Source organism: Fukomys damarensis, unplaced genomic scaffold (genome assembly GCF_012274545.1).
Source record: "Fukomys damarensis isolate Sample0158 unplaced genomic scaffold, DMR_v1.0_HiC HiC_scaffold_13, whole genome shotgun sequence".
NCBI classification, from domain to species: domain Eukaryota; kingdom Metazoa; phylum Chordata; class Mammalia; order Rodentia; family Bathyergidae; genus Fukomys; species Fukomys damarensis.
Window position 1 is genome coordinate 8710427 of NW_022900925.1, and position 15468 is coordinate 8725894.

The following is a 15468-nucleotide window of genomic DNA, read 5'->3' on the forward strand; positions in this document are numbered from 1 at the left end:
AGAATCACCTTCAGGCAATAAAACCAGCTTCCAGGTCGAAGAGGCACGCTATTGCTGCCTATATCAATATGAAGAAAAGAGATGCCTGCTTTTACAAACCTTAAAAATTCTTCTTGGACCAGGGATTTAGCTCAGTGGTGCCACACCTGCCTTACAAGCACAAGGCCCTGAGTTCAATCCTTGGTACCAAAAAACAAAAAAAAAATCTTCTTGTTATGGAATGTTACATACATTCAGAAGGGATCATACAGCATACATGCATAACTTGCTATAGTGATTATAAAATGTGTAAACACCACAGAGAAATAAAATATCCTCTCCTCCTACAAGACTGCCATGGTCTTCTCCCTTCTGTGGCTTTAATAATTGCCTTCTTACTAATAAAGTTTTGCATTTTTTCATGTAACTATTGGTTATAAATTTTTTTCCTGTGAGGGGCAAGTTTATGTCTTTTGTTCATTTTTTACTCTGATATTTTAGTTGCTGACTTATGAGACCTCCTCACATATTCTGAATGTTAAATGTCAGCTCTATTTGTTAGACATATATCCTCCAAGCTTCAGAATTGTCTTTTTGCTTTATAATCACTTTTATTTTTATTTTTAATTTATTATTATTATTACTACTACTACTATTTGGTTTTTTGAGACAGGGTCTCATTATATAGCCCATGCCGGCCTTGAACTTGCAGCTATCCTGCCTCAGTCTCCTGAGTTCTGGGATTACAGGTGTGCACCACCATGCCTAGCTATAATATCTTTGGATTACTAACAAGTACTAAGTTTTTTTGTTTCATTTTGGTTTTGGTATTGGGGATTGAATTCAGCAAATATTACCTTTAAGGCAGTTTAAATAATTGAACCTGATTTTATGATGAAGACATTTGTGTCTTGTTTATGAAATCCCCCTTAACTTAGGGTCACCAAGATATTCTTTTATATTTTCCTTTCAAAGTTTTAAAGTTTTGCTTTTCACATTTCAGTATTTAACTCATCTGAGGGACTTCTACTTTCAAGTAGAATGTAGTAAGTAGAGGCAATGTCTGTTGCAAGACCTACACACAACTGGATAAATTACAATTATATGTCTGTGTAACGTATGCATACAGTTGTAGTGCAGAAGCCTGAACCCAGGGCATTGTGCATATTAGGCAAACATGTGCAAGCTACATCTTGTCACCATGGCCACATTTGAAAGCAGAGGTATAGTGAGTAACAAAAGCTACAGTCCAACTGTGCATAGTGGTACACACCTGTGATCCCTGCACTTGGGAGGCTGAAGCAGGATTGCTGCAAGTTCAAGGTCAGCCATGTAATCTGGGCTACATGGGGAGTTCAGGCCAGCCTGAGATACACAGTGAGACCCTGTCTCAAACAAAACAAAAATTAAAATTAAAAAGCTGCAAATGCATACCAGAACTACCTCACTGGGTGGTTAACCCCTCATTCTAAGTGTTAACAGAGGAAGAACCCTCACTAGCAGAAAATATTGACTTTGGTTTCCATGGTTCAGTCATTCTTTCTTTCTTTTTTCCATTTGTTTGTTTATTTTGAGAGATTGTCTTGTTATGTAGTTCGGACTGGCCTTAAACTCACTATATAGCTTAGGATGCGCTTTAACTTGAGGCAATCCTCTTGCCTCAGTCTTACCTGTTCTGGGATTACAGGTGTGTGCCACCATGCTGGACTCTCCATGGTTCTTTCATAAAAACTGTCAGGACTAAAATTTCAAAATGACATGTATAGAGGTAGGAAAATATTACCAATAATAAAGATGAATTTAAAAAAAGTAATTAACTTATAGGTGAACCAGATGTTGGAATAAGCAGATAAAGATTTTTAAAATAACTATGATAAATATGCTACATGAAATAGAGTAAAAGGCAGATAAAAATGGATGAAAAGATGGAGAATTTCAGTGAAAGAGTGGATCTGAAAAAGAATCAAGAACTAAAAATTATATCTGAAGTTAAAAACTCATGAGGTTGACAGCAGAATACAGAACCAGTAAACTCAATCACAGATCAACAGAAAAATATATAAACTATAGCACAGAAGGCAAAAATATGAGTAAAGAAGGAAAACAGTCTGTTTTCACAGACAACACAATTGACTACACAGAAATCCCTCAGAATCTACAAAAAGATTCTAGCACTAATAAATGAATCAAGCAATATTTCAGGATACAAAATAAATATGCAAAAATCAATTATATCTCTATACAATTTCAGCAAACAACTGCAAATTGAAATGAAAAGCAATACCTTTTATAATGACATTAACAATCACAAACTATCTACTAAAAAACTCAATAAAAACATTTAAAACCTATAGGCTGAAAACGATAAAACATTGCTGAGAAATAGAAGAACTAAATAAATGGAGAGATATACCATGTTCATGGATTATAATACTATTTATAGGACATTAGTTATGCCCAAATTTATCTATAGCTTCCATGCAGTCCTAATTTATTTATTTATTTATTTATTTTGGGTTTTTTTTTTTTTTTTTTTTTTTTATTATGTAGTTGAGACTGACCTGGAACTCACTATGTAGCCCAGGCTGGTCTCGAACTAACAGTGATTCTCCTGCCTCAGCCTCCCGAGTGCTGGGATTACAGGTGTGAGCCACCATGCCCGGCTCATGCAGTCCTAATTTAAACCCCAGTGGGCTTTACTTTTGGTAAAGATTAACAAAATTATTCTAAAATTGATATGAAAATAAGAAGGGCATAAGACAGCCAAACTATAAACTTTTAAGAGTAAGAACAAAGTTGGAGAGTTATATTTCCTGATTTCAAGACTAATTATAAAATTACAGTAACCAAGATAGAGGGCTGGGAATGTAGCTCAGTGGGCCTGGGATGTAGTTCATGGTGCTGTGCTTGCCCGGAAAGTATAAGGTCCTAAATTTGATCCCACTACAAAAAACAAATAAATAAATAATAAAATGAAGAATGAGATTGGCATGAATAGTTACAATAGATCAATGAAATGGGAAAGAGAGCCATTCACTGGACCCACACATAAATGGTCAATAGTTTTGTTTTTTGTACTATGGATCATACTCAGAAGCAGGAGGCAGGACCACTGAGTTAAATCCTCGGCCTGGTTAACAGATTTTTGACAAAGATAATTATGCTGGGACAATGGCATAGTCATATGTGAAACAAACAACAACAGCTGCAAAATGGAGTTTGAATACATACCTTAAAAAAATGAACTCAAATGGATAAAAATCCTAAATTTAAAATCCAAAACTATAAAGTTTCTAGAAGAAAAGGAGAAAAATCTTTGTGATCTTAGATTAAGTAAAGATTTCTTAGCTATGACACCAAGCGTTCAACTGTATAAAATAAAAGATTTGACTTCATCAAAATTAAGAACTACTGCACTGTGAAAAACACTAAAAGTGAAGTGGAAACTATAAACTAAGAGAAAATTTAGCATATAATTGGGAAAGGAATTGAATCTAAAATATATAAAGAACTCTCAAAACTCAATGCAATGAATACATATTCAAATCAGAAAAATAGTGAACAGATATTTCACTAAGGAAGATATGAAAGGCAAACAAACACATGAAAATATACTTAATACCACTACTCATCAGGGGAGTGCAAAGTAAATCTACAATTAAATACCATTTCACAAATATTAGAATGGATACATTCTTTAAAGATAATACCATTTAAAGTGTTCATGAGGTTCTGGAACAATTGGAACTCATCTATTTGTGCGAATGTAAAATAGCAGTTTGAAAAACAGTTTGTCAGTTTCTTATAACAGTAAATATAAATCTACCATGTGATTTAACCATCCTATCCTAGGTATTTTCCCAAGAAAGAAGAATGTATACGTCCTTATAAAGACTTGCACATGAATGTTCTAAGCATATTTATTTGTAACAGCTAAAAATTGGGGAGCAAACCCATAAAGACTCATCAAAAGTAAATGGATAAACTATGATAAATCTATAAGGTGAGATATTATTTAGTGACAAAAAGGGATGGATTTTTTATTCATGCAAAGAAATGAATCACAGTTCAATTATGCCAAATAAAAGAATCCATACAAAATGAGTATATACTGTATGATGCCATTTATTTGAACAAAAACTGATCTACAAAAACAAGTAGATTAGTGGTTGTCTAGCAGATAGGAATAAGCAGGAGAAAGGAACTAAAGAAAAGGTGCACAAGGAAACTTTGGGAGTAATAAACATGTTTATTATCCTGATGGCAGTGATGTATTTTCATGGGTCTATACATGTGACAAAACTTCTCAAATGACTCTGTATATAGATTAGGACTTCACTGTGTATCAAGTATATCTTTAAAAAGTTGTACAAATTGAATCCACAATTAGACATCATTGCACACACATTAGACAAGATAAAAATTCAGAAAACTCTAACTTCCTCCGGTATTACTGATGAATTCTTTTTTAAAATTAAGGAAGAAATAAAACCAACTTTTTTTTTTTTTTTTTTTTTTTGGTACCGGGGATTGAACTCGGGTCCTTGCGCTTAAACCGCTGAGCTAAATCCCCAGCGAAAACCAACTTTATGTACATTCTATTACAGCATAAAGAAGAAAGACTAACCCTGATATACTATGATACCAAAAACTCACAAAGGCATTATAAGAAGAAAATATTACAGGTGAATTTCTGCATGAATATTATGCAAAAGTCGTAAACAGAATAGCAGCGAATTAAATTTATCGGTATATAAATGAGACAATGAATTTTGATAAAATTAGAGTGTATTTTAGGATTAAGCAAAATCGGCTTAATATTTTTAAAAACTATCAATATCATTCATCATATTAACACCATAAAATATTTAAAAATATTATCTTTCCAGTAGATGCAGAAAAAGCATTTGATGAATTCAATTCAGAATAAAAATTCTGAGGCAACTAGAAGTAATTTTGTGTTACAAGGTAGAAAGGATTCTATTTTATTTTGTATGGTAATCAGTACCACTGAATAAATCAGCTTCTTCTTCCTTCACTGGTCTGTAATGCCATCTGTTATAAATCACACTTCCACAAAGGTATAGATCTATTTTCACAGACCTATTGTTTTAGCTACTTTTTCTCATTGCTGGGACAAAATACCTGACACCAAAAGTTAAAGGAGGAAAAATTTATTTTGGCTCACAGTTTGTAGAGGTTTCAATCCATAATTGGTAAGCTCCAAGGCAGGGTGGTCTGGCAGACAGGCATTGCAGAGGAGAAACAATTCATGGTGGGAAGAATGCAGCATAACAAGTAAGCAAGGAACTATGAGTAGATAGCAAAAAGCCTCTTTCTGTCCTTTATATTGTATCCAGGCTCTTGCCCTTGGGGCAGATAGCACTTACACCCTTAATTCCTGAATTGCACCATGAATTAATCATACACTCTAGATCCAGCCACCTTTGAAAAAGCCTGACCATGATCACATAAGGCTTTGGGGTGACACCTAAATACAAGCCATGACACCTATCTATACCTGCACCAATACCACACAGTCATAGCTTATAATAAATTTTGATCTCTCTCTCTTTTTTATCTCTTGTAAGGAGAGCTCTACTCTCTGCCCACCCACATATTCTTCTCAAGGAATGTGTTGTCCCTTGCTCTTCCCCTTACAGCTTTGAAACACCTTAGCATGCTTCAGTTCCAACTGTGTTGGGGTTTTTCTTGGAAATGTAGAATGTCTTTTCAAATCCGAAGAAAATTTGTTCTCATACTTTTTTAGGAATCAGGCTTTTTCTTTCACACTTTCAATATATTTATAATGGCTGATTTTTGTGTGTGTATGGTACTGAGGACTGAACCCATAGTCTTGCGCATGCTACACAAATGCTTTGGTACAACCCAGCTGATATAAAGTCTTTGTCTAGTAAGTCTAACTTCTTGGCTTCTTTAAAGTTCTACTGACTTTTATTTTCTGTGTAAAAGAAACACTATCTTTTCTCTCGCTCTCTCTCTTTTTTAGTGTTTTGTAATTTTTCATTGAAAACAGGACATTTTAAATCTGGAAATCAGATTCACATCTCCTTCCCAGCAGTTTTGTTTTTTTCTCCCTTCCTGGTGGTGGTTTTGTTGTTGCCACTGCTGCTTTTTTTTATTGGATGATTTTCTTTAAGTAATTTTATAAAGTCTGTATTATTTGTTATGAAAGGTTGAGACAGTTTTGCTTACTTTGTTTAGCTAATGGTCAGCTAATGATTAAATAGAGCTTTCCTTAAATTCCTTAAGCCCAAGATACATCATGTAAAGTACAAGATTCCAATGATGAAAGTAACTGTATTGTATACCTAAAAAGTGCCGATAAACTTAATGAAAAAAATTTCTTAAGCCAATATATCTCCTGTCCTTTGCCAGTGGGCCGTGTGTGTGTATGTGTGTGTGTGTGTGTGTGTGTGTGTGTTGGGGAGCTTCCTCAGTGCTCTAGTATTTTATAAAGCTGCCTTAACTTTTACTTTCCATAGGAGCAAAGGTTCAAGGTCAACTGTTGGTGAAAGACTGGGAGCTTGTCAAGTTTTTCTTGGGCATACACATAAACCTAAACATGTGCATGGCTTTCTAGTTCTCTAGGACCATGTCAGAACTTTTTAAAGCCCCCTATGGACAGCTTATGCCTCAGATTTTCCTTTGAAGTTTTTTGCCAGAATCTTTGTGTTCCCCAGCTGATATTGCTGCTTTAGGCAGTTGTGCTGGTAAACAATTGCCATTGATTGCTTTAAATAAAAGTCCTGGAAGTAGGTCTTTGCTCATAGAGCAAGTTTTGAATCAGGTCAGACAAATACAAGACTTGTGAATGGGACTTTTCCTGGGGAGTTGCCAGACAGGTCAAATAGTTACAGTTCTCCAGAGCTGGGGCTTTTTGGATTGTGCCAAACCCCTCCGCCTCCTCAGTGGTGGCAGAGTTGTTGCTTTTCACAGTCACCATTGTTCCCAGCTGCTGGTTTTCAAGTCTACTACAGAGTTAGTGAGGGAAGAGAGAGTAGAAGGGAAGTTAAAAATACCACAAAACTTGCAGTTCTGAGAGCAAGCCATTTTTCTTGAATAAATGCTCCACAGATTATTATAAGCCTTAGTTAACTGAATTTCAGAGAACTGAAACAGGGTTTTTTGTTTGGGGGGTATTTTTTGACAGTGTTCCCCTTGCTTTTATGAATGAACAAACTTTTGGAGGTCTTTGCCATTTTGGAAGTAGTTCTCCATAATTGCAATGAATCTTATAGATCAATTTGGAGATAATTTCTCTTTTTATGTCTTTTTTTCATGAAAAATGTAATATTTTACCAATTGTCTGGTTCTTGTTTTTCCGTGATGTTTTATGAAATAATCTACATATTTATTGCCTTGCACATGTTTTATACTTTTTCTTATAGCTTATGCTGCTATTATCATTTGTAGAGAACAGGGAAAGGGGACATTACTAGAACCAGTGCAGTACATCCTAGTCTCCTGAAAGCCACAACAGCACAAGGTGAATGAATAGTTTATTAGACAGAAAAGATAGAAAAAATGAGACTTAGAGAAGAAGCTGAGCTTTTGGCCTGATCAGTGTTGCTCTGGGCAGCAAAGACAAAAGTCACCAAGCTTGCCACACCTTTATTCAGTACATTGGGAGAAACAAATGTAACAGGCGACTCAGGGGGCAGCAGAAATCCTAGAACAATGAGGATCTATGCAGATGAAGATTTTGTTCCTCCCAGGATGTCTTCAGCAGATGCATTCTTGTCCTGAAGCATCACAACATCACCACTGGACCATTGAGGTCTTAGCTGTGACTGAAGGCCAAAATAGAGTTATGTCCCAAAATGCCATAGCTGGCCTATAGGCAGGAGAACTAGGCCTAATCAAATGATTTTTCCCCGAAATTATGAGAACTGCTCGCGACAATCATTTTAAAATTCCATATATATATATATATATATATATATGCCCATACATATACACCCATACATATACACACGCACATATATGTATATGTATATATATTTTGGTGTGGTCTGAGGAACCCTGTATATAGTAAGCAAGGGCTCTATTAATGAGCTATGCCCATAGCTCAGTAATTTAATTTTCTCTCAATACTGAAGATTGAATCCAGGGCCTTGGCACTGACCTACATTCCCAGATTTTTATTTTATCTTTTATTTTTTCTAAATTTTGTTTTTGTTAGTAGTACCTACTGATTACATTCACTGTGGGGAATTGGTACCTGCATATAACACCTCTTAGTTCTTTTTAGGTTCCTTCCCCTTCTCCCGTATTCCCTCCCTTCCTCTCTTGGTCCCCTTCCCATTTGTGAAAGCTCTATCTCCCTGTTTTCTATTAACTCTCTTTCATTTTGATCTTTGACTTTTTTCTTCTTTGGGTCTCTCATTTAAGAGAAACCATGAGATATTTAAACTTGTGTGTCTGACTGATTTCATTTAACATTATAGTCTCAAGGTGCATCCATTTACCTACAAGCGATTCAAGGTTATCCTTTGTAGCAGAGTACTAATCCATTGTGCATAAATACCACCTTTTTTTTTTCTTGAGACAGGCTCTTGCTATATAGTTTGGGCTGGCCTTAAACGAACTCACTATGTGTCTCAGGCTAGTCTCAAACTCACAACAATCCTCCTGCCTCTGCCTCCCAGTTACTGAGATTACAGGCATGTGCCACCATGCCTGGCAAATACCACACTTCTTTATCTACTCATCTGTTGATTGACATACAGGCTGCTTCCAGGATTTAGTTATTATGAATTGTGCTGTTATAAAATAGATATGCATGTATCCCTGTACTATGTCTTTAAATCTTCTGGGAAGATATCTAGAAGAGGAATGCCTGGGTCAAATGGAATTTCGTATTTTAGTTTTCTGAGGTATAGCCATATTGATTTTTATAGTGGTTATACTATTTTAATTATTGTCAATGATTCCTTTTTCCCTGCAGCCTTTCCAGCATGTTATTATTTGATTTCTTGATGACAGCCATTCTTCTTGGAGTAAGATGGAATGTCTGTGTTGTTTAATTTGCATTTCTGTAGTGGTCAGAGATGTTGAACACTTTCTAATCACTTACTGGCCACTTCTACTTCTGAGAAGTGTCTAATTCAGTTACCCATTTTTTGATCATGTCTTATATTTTGGAAATTCTCATTTTTTGAGCTCTTTATATATTCTAGTTATTAGCTTTTTTCTGCCCTAGGTGTAACTGGCAAATTGTTTTTCCCATTCTGTAGATTGTCTCTTCACTGTGTTGGTTGTTCCTTTTGCTATGCAAAAGCTTTTACATTTCATAATCCCATTTGTTCATTCTTGATTTTAATTTGTTTTCTTGAGACAGGGTCTCACTATGCAGTTCAGGCTAGCCTTGAACCCACTATTCTGCTTAGAGTAGCCTTAAATTCATGGTGATCCTCTTGTGTCTCAGCCTCCAAAGTTCTGGGCTTACAAGGATGCACCACCACACCTGGCTCTACATGTTATTTCTTGTGTAATTGGAGTTCTGTTCAGAAAATCCTTGATATGCCTATGGCCTCAAGAGTTTTACCTATTTTATTCTTCCAACAGGTAAAGTGTTTATGTTTTAATATGTAGATCTTTGGTGCATTTTGATTCATTTAGGGCATGGTAAAAGATAGCTTCAATCTTCTTGCATGTGTATAGCTAGTTTTCCCAGCACTATTTGAAAAAGAGTCTATCTTTCCTCTAGCATATGTATTTGCCCCTTTGTCAAGGATCAAATGACTGAAAGTTTCTGGGATTCTTTGTCTTCTATTCTGTTCCACTGATCCACGTTTGTTCCTGCATCAGTACCATGCTGTTTTTATCACAGTAGCTTTGTAACAGTTTGATATCTGAGAATGTGATGCCTTCTGCTTTGCTCTTATTACCCAGGATTGCTTTTATTATTCTGGGTTGCTCCTGATTCTATATGAATTTTAGGATTATTTTCACTAGTTCTGTGAGGAATGCTGTTGGTATTTTTATTAGGATTGTATTAAGTCTACATATCAGTTTTGGAAGTATGGCCATTATGACAATACTGGTTTTGCCTACCCAAGAACATGGACATCTTTCCACTTTCTGATGTTCCCTTCGATCTCCTTTTTTCAGACTCCTATAGTTTTTTGCTGTAGAGGACTTTCACTTCCTTGGTTAGGTTAATTCCAAAGTATTTAATTTTTCTTGATGCTATTGTATAAAGTTATTAATATAGTTATTAATTCCAGGATTTTTGTTGGAATTTTTTGATTCTGCTATTAGAGGATCATGTCATCTGCAAATAGTGATAATTTGACTTCTTTCTTTCTTATACATATCACTTTTCTTTCTCTTGCCTAATTGCTTTAGCTAGTATTTCCAACTATATTGAAGAGGGGTGGCAATAGTTGGTGTTCTTATTCCTCATTTTAGAAGAAAAACTTTCAGCTTTTTCCCACTTAATATGATGATGGCAGGAGGTTTATAATAAATGGCTTTGATCAAATTGTTGCAAGGTCCTTCTATGTCTATTTTCTTCAGATTTTTTTGTTTTAAATAATGAATGGATATTGGATTTTGTCAAAAGCTTTTTCTGCATTTATTGATATGACCTGTAATTTTTGTCCTTGCTTTTCTTTATGTGGTGTGTTACATTTATTAATTTGAACATGCTGAACCATCCTTAAGTCCCTAGGATGAAGCCTGCTGTTATACTTTTTTGGGGGAGGGGTACCAGGGATCAAACTTGGGACCTTGCACTTGTGAGGCAGGCGGTGGAACCACTGAGCTAAATCCCCCGGCCATGATTCACTTTTTTACAAGATCCATCCTGTAGTTAATCACCTTGTGGACTTCTATTCTTATTTCTAATAATTTCTCTGCCTCTTCTTTTTGTTTTTCTCTGTAGACAATCATACAATTTATGAATAATGATTTTTTCCATCCTTTGTAATGCCTTTAAATTGTGTTGTTATCTTACTGCTCTGGTTGGGACCTCTAATGCAATTGTGAATAGAAGTGGTACTATTGCACATTCTTGTTTGGTTCCTCTTTTTTTTTTTTTTTACATTTAACTCTTTTTTTGTCTTTTTTTTTTTCTTTTTTAATTGAGTTTACTGGTACTTTTTAAGTATACAGTACAGTTACATTCATCATTGGGATCTTGTACCTTTACATGATGCATCCATACATTTTTATTCCAAACTCACTGTTCTTCACTTGTTTTTTTCTTTCTTTTATTTATTTAGTTATTTGGTACTGGGGACCAAACCCAAGGCCTTGTGCTTGCTCAGTAAGTGCTCTTACACTAAGCTAATTGGTACTTTTTAAGTATACAGTACAGTTACATTCATCATTGGGATCTTGTACCTTTACATGATGCATCCATACATTTTTATTCCAAACTCACTGTTCTTCACTTGTTTTTTTCTTTCTTTTATTTATTTAGTTATTTGGTACTGGGGACCAAACCCAAGGCCTTGTGCTTGCTCAGTAAGTGCTCTTACACTAAGCTAATTCCTAACCTTTATGCCTAGTTTTTCAAAAAATAGTTTCATTGACAGAATATTCCCACCCATTTAAAGTGTCGGACTCAAATGGTCTTTAGTATACTCAGAATTGTGCAACATCACCACAGTCAGATTTTCATCACACCACAAAGAAATTCCAAACCCATTTCCCATATCCCTCCAACCACCCCACCCCTAAGCAACCACCAATTGGCTTTCTGACATTAGGCATTTGTAATGCTGAACATTTCATGTAAATGGAATTGCACATTATCTGGTCCTATGTAAGTAGTAGCTTCTTCATTTCACTTAGTGTTTTAAGGGTCATCTATGTTGTAGCTTATGCCTATTATTTTATTTATTTGATTCTTTGAGACAGGGTCTCACTATGAATTCACTATGTAGCCCAGGTTGGCCTCAGGACAATCCTCCTGCCTCAGCCTGCTGAGTGCTAGGATTACAGGTATGTGCCACCACATCTGGTTAATTATGCCTTCTTTATTTATTTATTTACTTATTTAGATACTGGAGATTGAACTCAGGACCTTGTGCTTGAGAGGCAGGCAGTGGAATCACTAAGCTAAATTCCCGGCCCTATGCCTAATTTTAAAGAGGACATTTTCAATGTTTTCTTGTTAAAACTGCTTATTGTAGGTATTTTTAGACACCTTATTTCAAAGTATGGATATTCTATTCCTATTTTCCTAAGAGTACTTTTTTCTTTCATAAATTAATAATGTTATCAAGTGTCTTCTGAGCATCTAATCAGATAATTTCATGTTTTCAGTTTTACACTGTTAACATGATGAATAACACCATTACCCTTGCATTACTGGGATAAATCTAACTGGTCATAATGCATTATCATTTTTGGTTTCTTGATGTTTTTGCATCTAGGTTCACAAATATGATTGGCGTGTAACTTTCCTTTCTTCTACTATCTTTATCTTTGAATAATATGATCACAGTGACCTCATAAGAGGAGTTAGGGACTATCCTTTCTTCTTCTGAAAGGGTTGAAGGGTTTATGTGTGAATGGAATATGTTCCTTGGAAGCCATCTGTAAAATGGCTTGGATCTGGGATTTTCTTTGTAAAAAGATTTAAAATTACCCCTTCTTCTTCTTCTTCTTTTTTTTTTTTTTTTTTTTTTTTGAGACAGGGTCTCACTCTATAGTCCAGGTTGGCCTTGAACTCACTATGTAGCCCAGGTTGACCTCAAACTTGTTGTGATCTACCTGCTGGGATTACAGGTATGTGCCACCACACCAGGGTCTCCTTCAATTTTTAAAATAATTTATATAGTCGTTCTATTTCTTCTGGGACTGCTTTTTTTCCTTTATGTAGGAAAAAATAACTCTATTCAAGTTTTAATATTTACTACCATAAAGTTGTTCACAGTGTTTTCTATAATTTCTACTGTTTGTAGTTATTACTTATGTCTTTTTTCAATTTTTCATCCCTAATATTATTTATTTGTTTTTTATTTCTTACCCATCTTGCCTGATTTATGCATGTATTTTTTTTGTCGGGGGGTTGGTGAGGGGATTAAACTCAGGACCTTGTGCTTGCTAGGCAGGTGGTGGCATCACTGAACTAAATACCCAGTCCCTATGCATGTGTTATTGCTTTTTTAAATTTATTTTTTTCTTTTGGCACTGGGGATCCAACTCGCGACCCTTGTGCTTGCGAGGCAGGTGACAGAACCACTGAGCCAAATCCCCAGCCTGTCCCCATGCATGTGTTTTTAAATAACCATCTTTTGGCTTTATTTGGTTCTGTTGAATATTTATTTCACTGATTTGAGCTCTTATTTATTTATTTATTTTGGGTGCCAGGGATTGAACTTGGGTCCTTACACTTGTGAGGCAGGCCACGGCACCACTGAGCTAAACCCCTGGCCACAAGCTCATAGTTTAAAAAATTCAGTGTTGGGGATTGAGCTCAGGGATTAGTGTATGCTAATTACATGTTCTACCACTGAGCTATATCTTGAACCCTATGTTCTCTTTTTTTCTTTTTGGCGGGGGTAGAGACTTGTACTACTTTTACTGCATTTCATAAGTTTTGAAACATAACATTTTATCATTCAGTCTATTAAGTATTCAAAATTTTTTCCATTGTGCTTTTTTCTTCTTCAACCCAGGGGCTATTTAGAAATGTCCAGTTTTATGGTAATTTGAAACTTCCTCTTTTGTTTTTGACATTGAATTTAGTGGCTCTGTGGTCAGAAAAAGTAACCTATGCCATCAATTCTTTTAGACTCATTGAGACTTGCTTTGTGGCCTTGCACATGACTCACTTTAGAAATTGTTCCACACGTGCCTGAGAAGAATGATTTTTCAAAAGTTATTAAGTACAAGGTGACAAAATCTATAGCTATACAACATTTTATCTTTAAAACGTTTGTGTGTGTGTGTGTGTGTGTGTGTGTGTGTGTGTGTGTGGTATGGGGCCCTGTATCAGGGTTTTGTGAATGCTAGGCAAGGGCTTCTCCACAGAGCTACACCTGACCTTACATTTTATCTTTTGAAATATTAACAATTCAGAGAATTTTACTGAAATCTCCAACAATGTTGAATTTCTTAATTTTCCCATGTAGTACTACTAATTATTGCTTTATGTGTGTTTTAGTTTTTTAAAATTAATTGATTGCAAGTTTGTATTTCTTTTCTACCTGCTGGTGAATTATGCCTGTGTTGCTATTCCATATCTCTACTTTTATTTTATTTTTTTTTTGAGATAGAGTCTTGTTACATTTTCCAGGTTGGCCTTGAACTCCTGAGCTGAATCAATTCTACTTCTATAGCTTCTTAAATAGATGGAACCATAAGTGATATAAAAAAAACTTGTCTAATTTAATCTGAAATTTACACAATTAATCACTTTAGTTTAGTTAGTATTTGCTTGACATTTCTTTTTCCATCCTTTTACTCCCAGCCTTTCTGTGACTCCATATCTCAGATAATATCTCTCATAAAGTATAACTAAATTTTTTTTTGGCAGTACTCAGGGTTGAACCAAAGGCCTTGTGTACAGCAGGCAAGTGGTCTATCACTGACCTACATTGCAAGCTTTCAAAAAGTATTTATTTTGAGGCAGGATCTTACTAAATCATTCAGGTTGACCTAGAACTTTCAATCATCCTGCCTCAGTCAGGAATAAGGATTCCTGAATAATAAGGATTACAGGCCTGTGCCACCATGACTGGTCTAACCAGCATTTATCTATTTTATCCAATCTGACAATATTTGGGTATCCAGTGGTCTCAGCACTATTTGTGGAAAAAACAAGTCTTTCCCCCTTTGGATTGTCTTGGCACCCTTGTCAAATACTGACTGTAAGCCAGGCACTGTGGTGTACATATATAATCCCATAACTCTGGGAGGCTGAGGCAAGAGAATCACAAGCTTGAGCCTAGCCTAGGAAACTTAGCAACTAAGACCCTGTCTCAAAAAACAAAAAACAAAACAAAACAAAAAAATTAAAAGGGCCAGGAATGCTTAATGAGAAGGCCCTGGCTTCAATCCCCAGTACTGGGGAAAAAAAATGACAGTAAATTTGAGAGCCTATACTAGATTCTGTATTACATTCCACTGTGATATGCGTCTACTGTATGTTAGTACCTCAAATCATTATCACTATAGCTTGGGCCAGGGATTTAGCTCAGTGGTTCCACTGCCTGTCTCTTAAGTTCAAGGACCCAAGTTTGATCCCCACTACCAAAAAAAAAGGAATGTGAGTTCTTGAACTTTGTTCACTTTTTTCAAATTGTTTTGGTTCTTCTGGATCCCTTGACATTTTCATTCTTATGCATTCTTATGGCTGGGGCAAATAAGCTTCTTTTCCTATTTGTATATTGGTGGTGTATATAAAATTATTAAATACTGTACATTTATTTTATGCTTCTTTTATTGGTTCTAAACATTTCTCAGCCCATTAGCTATGGTTTATCAGGTAGATATATATATATATAT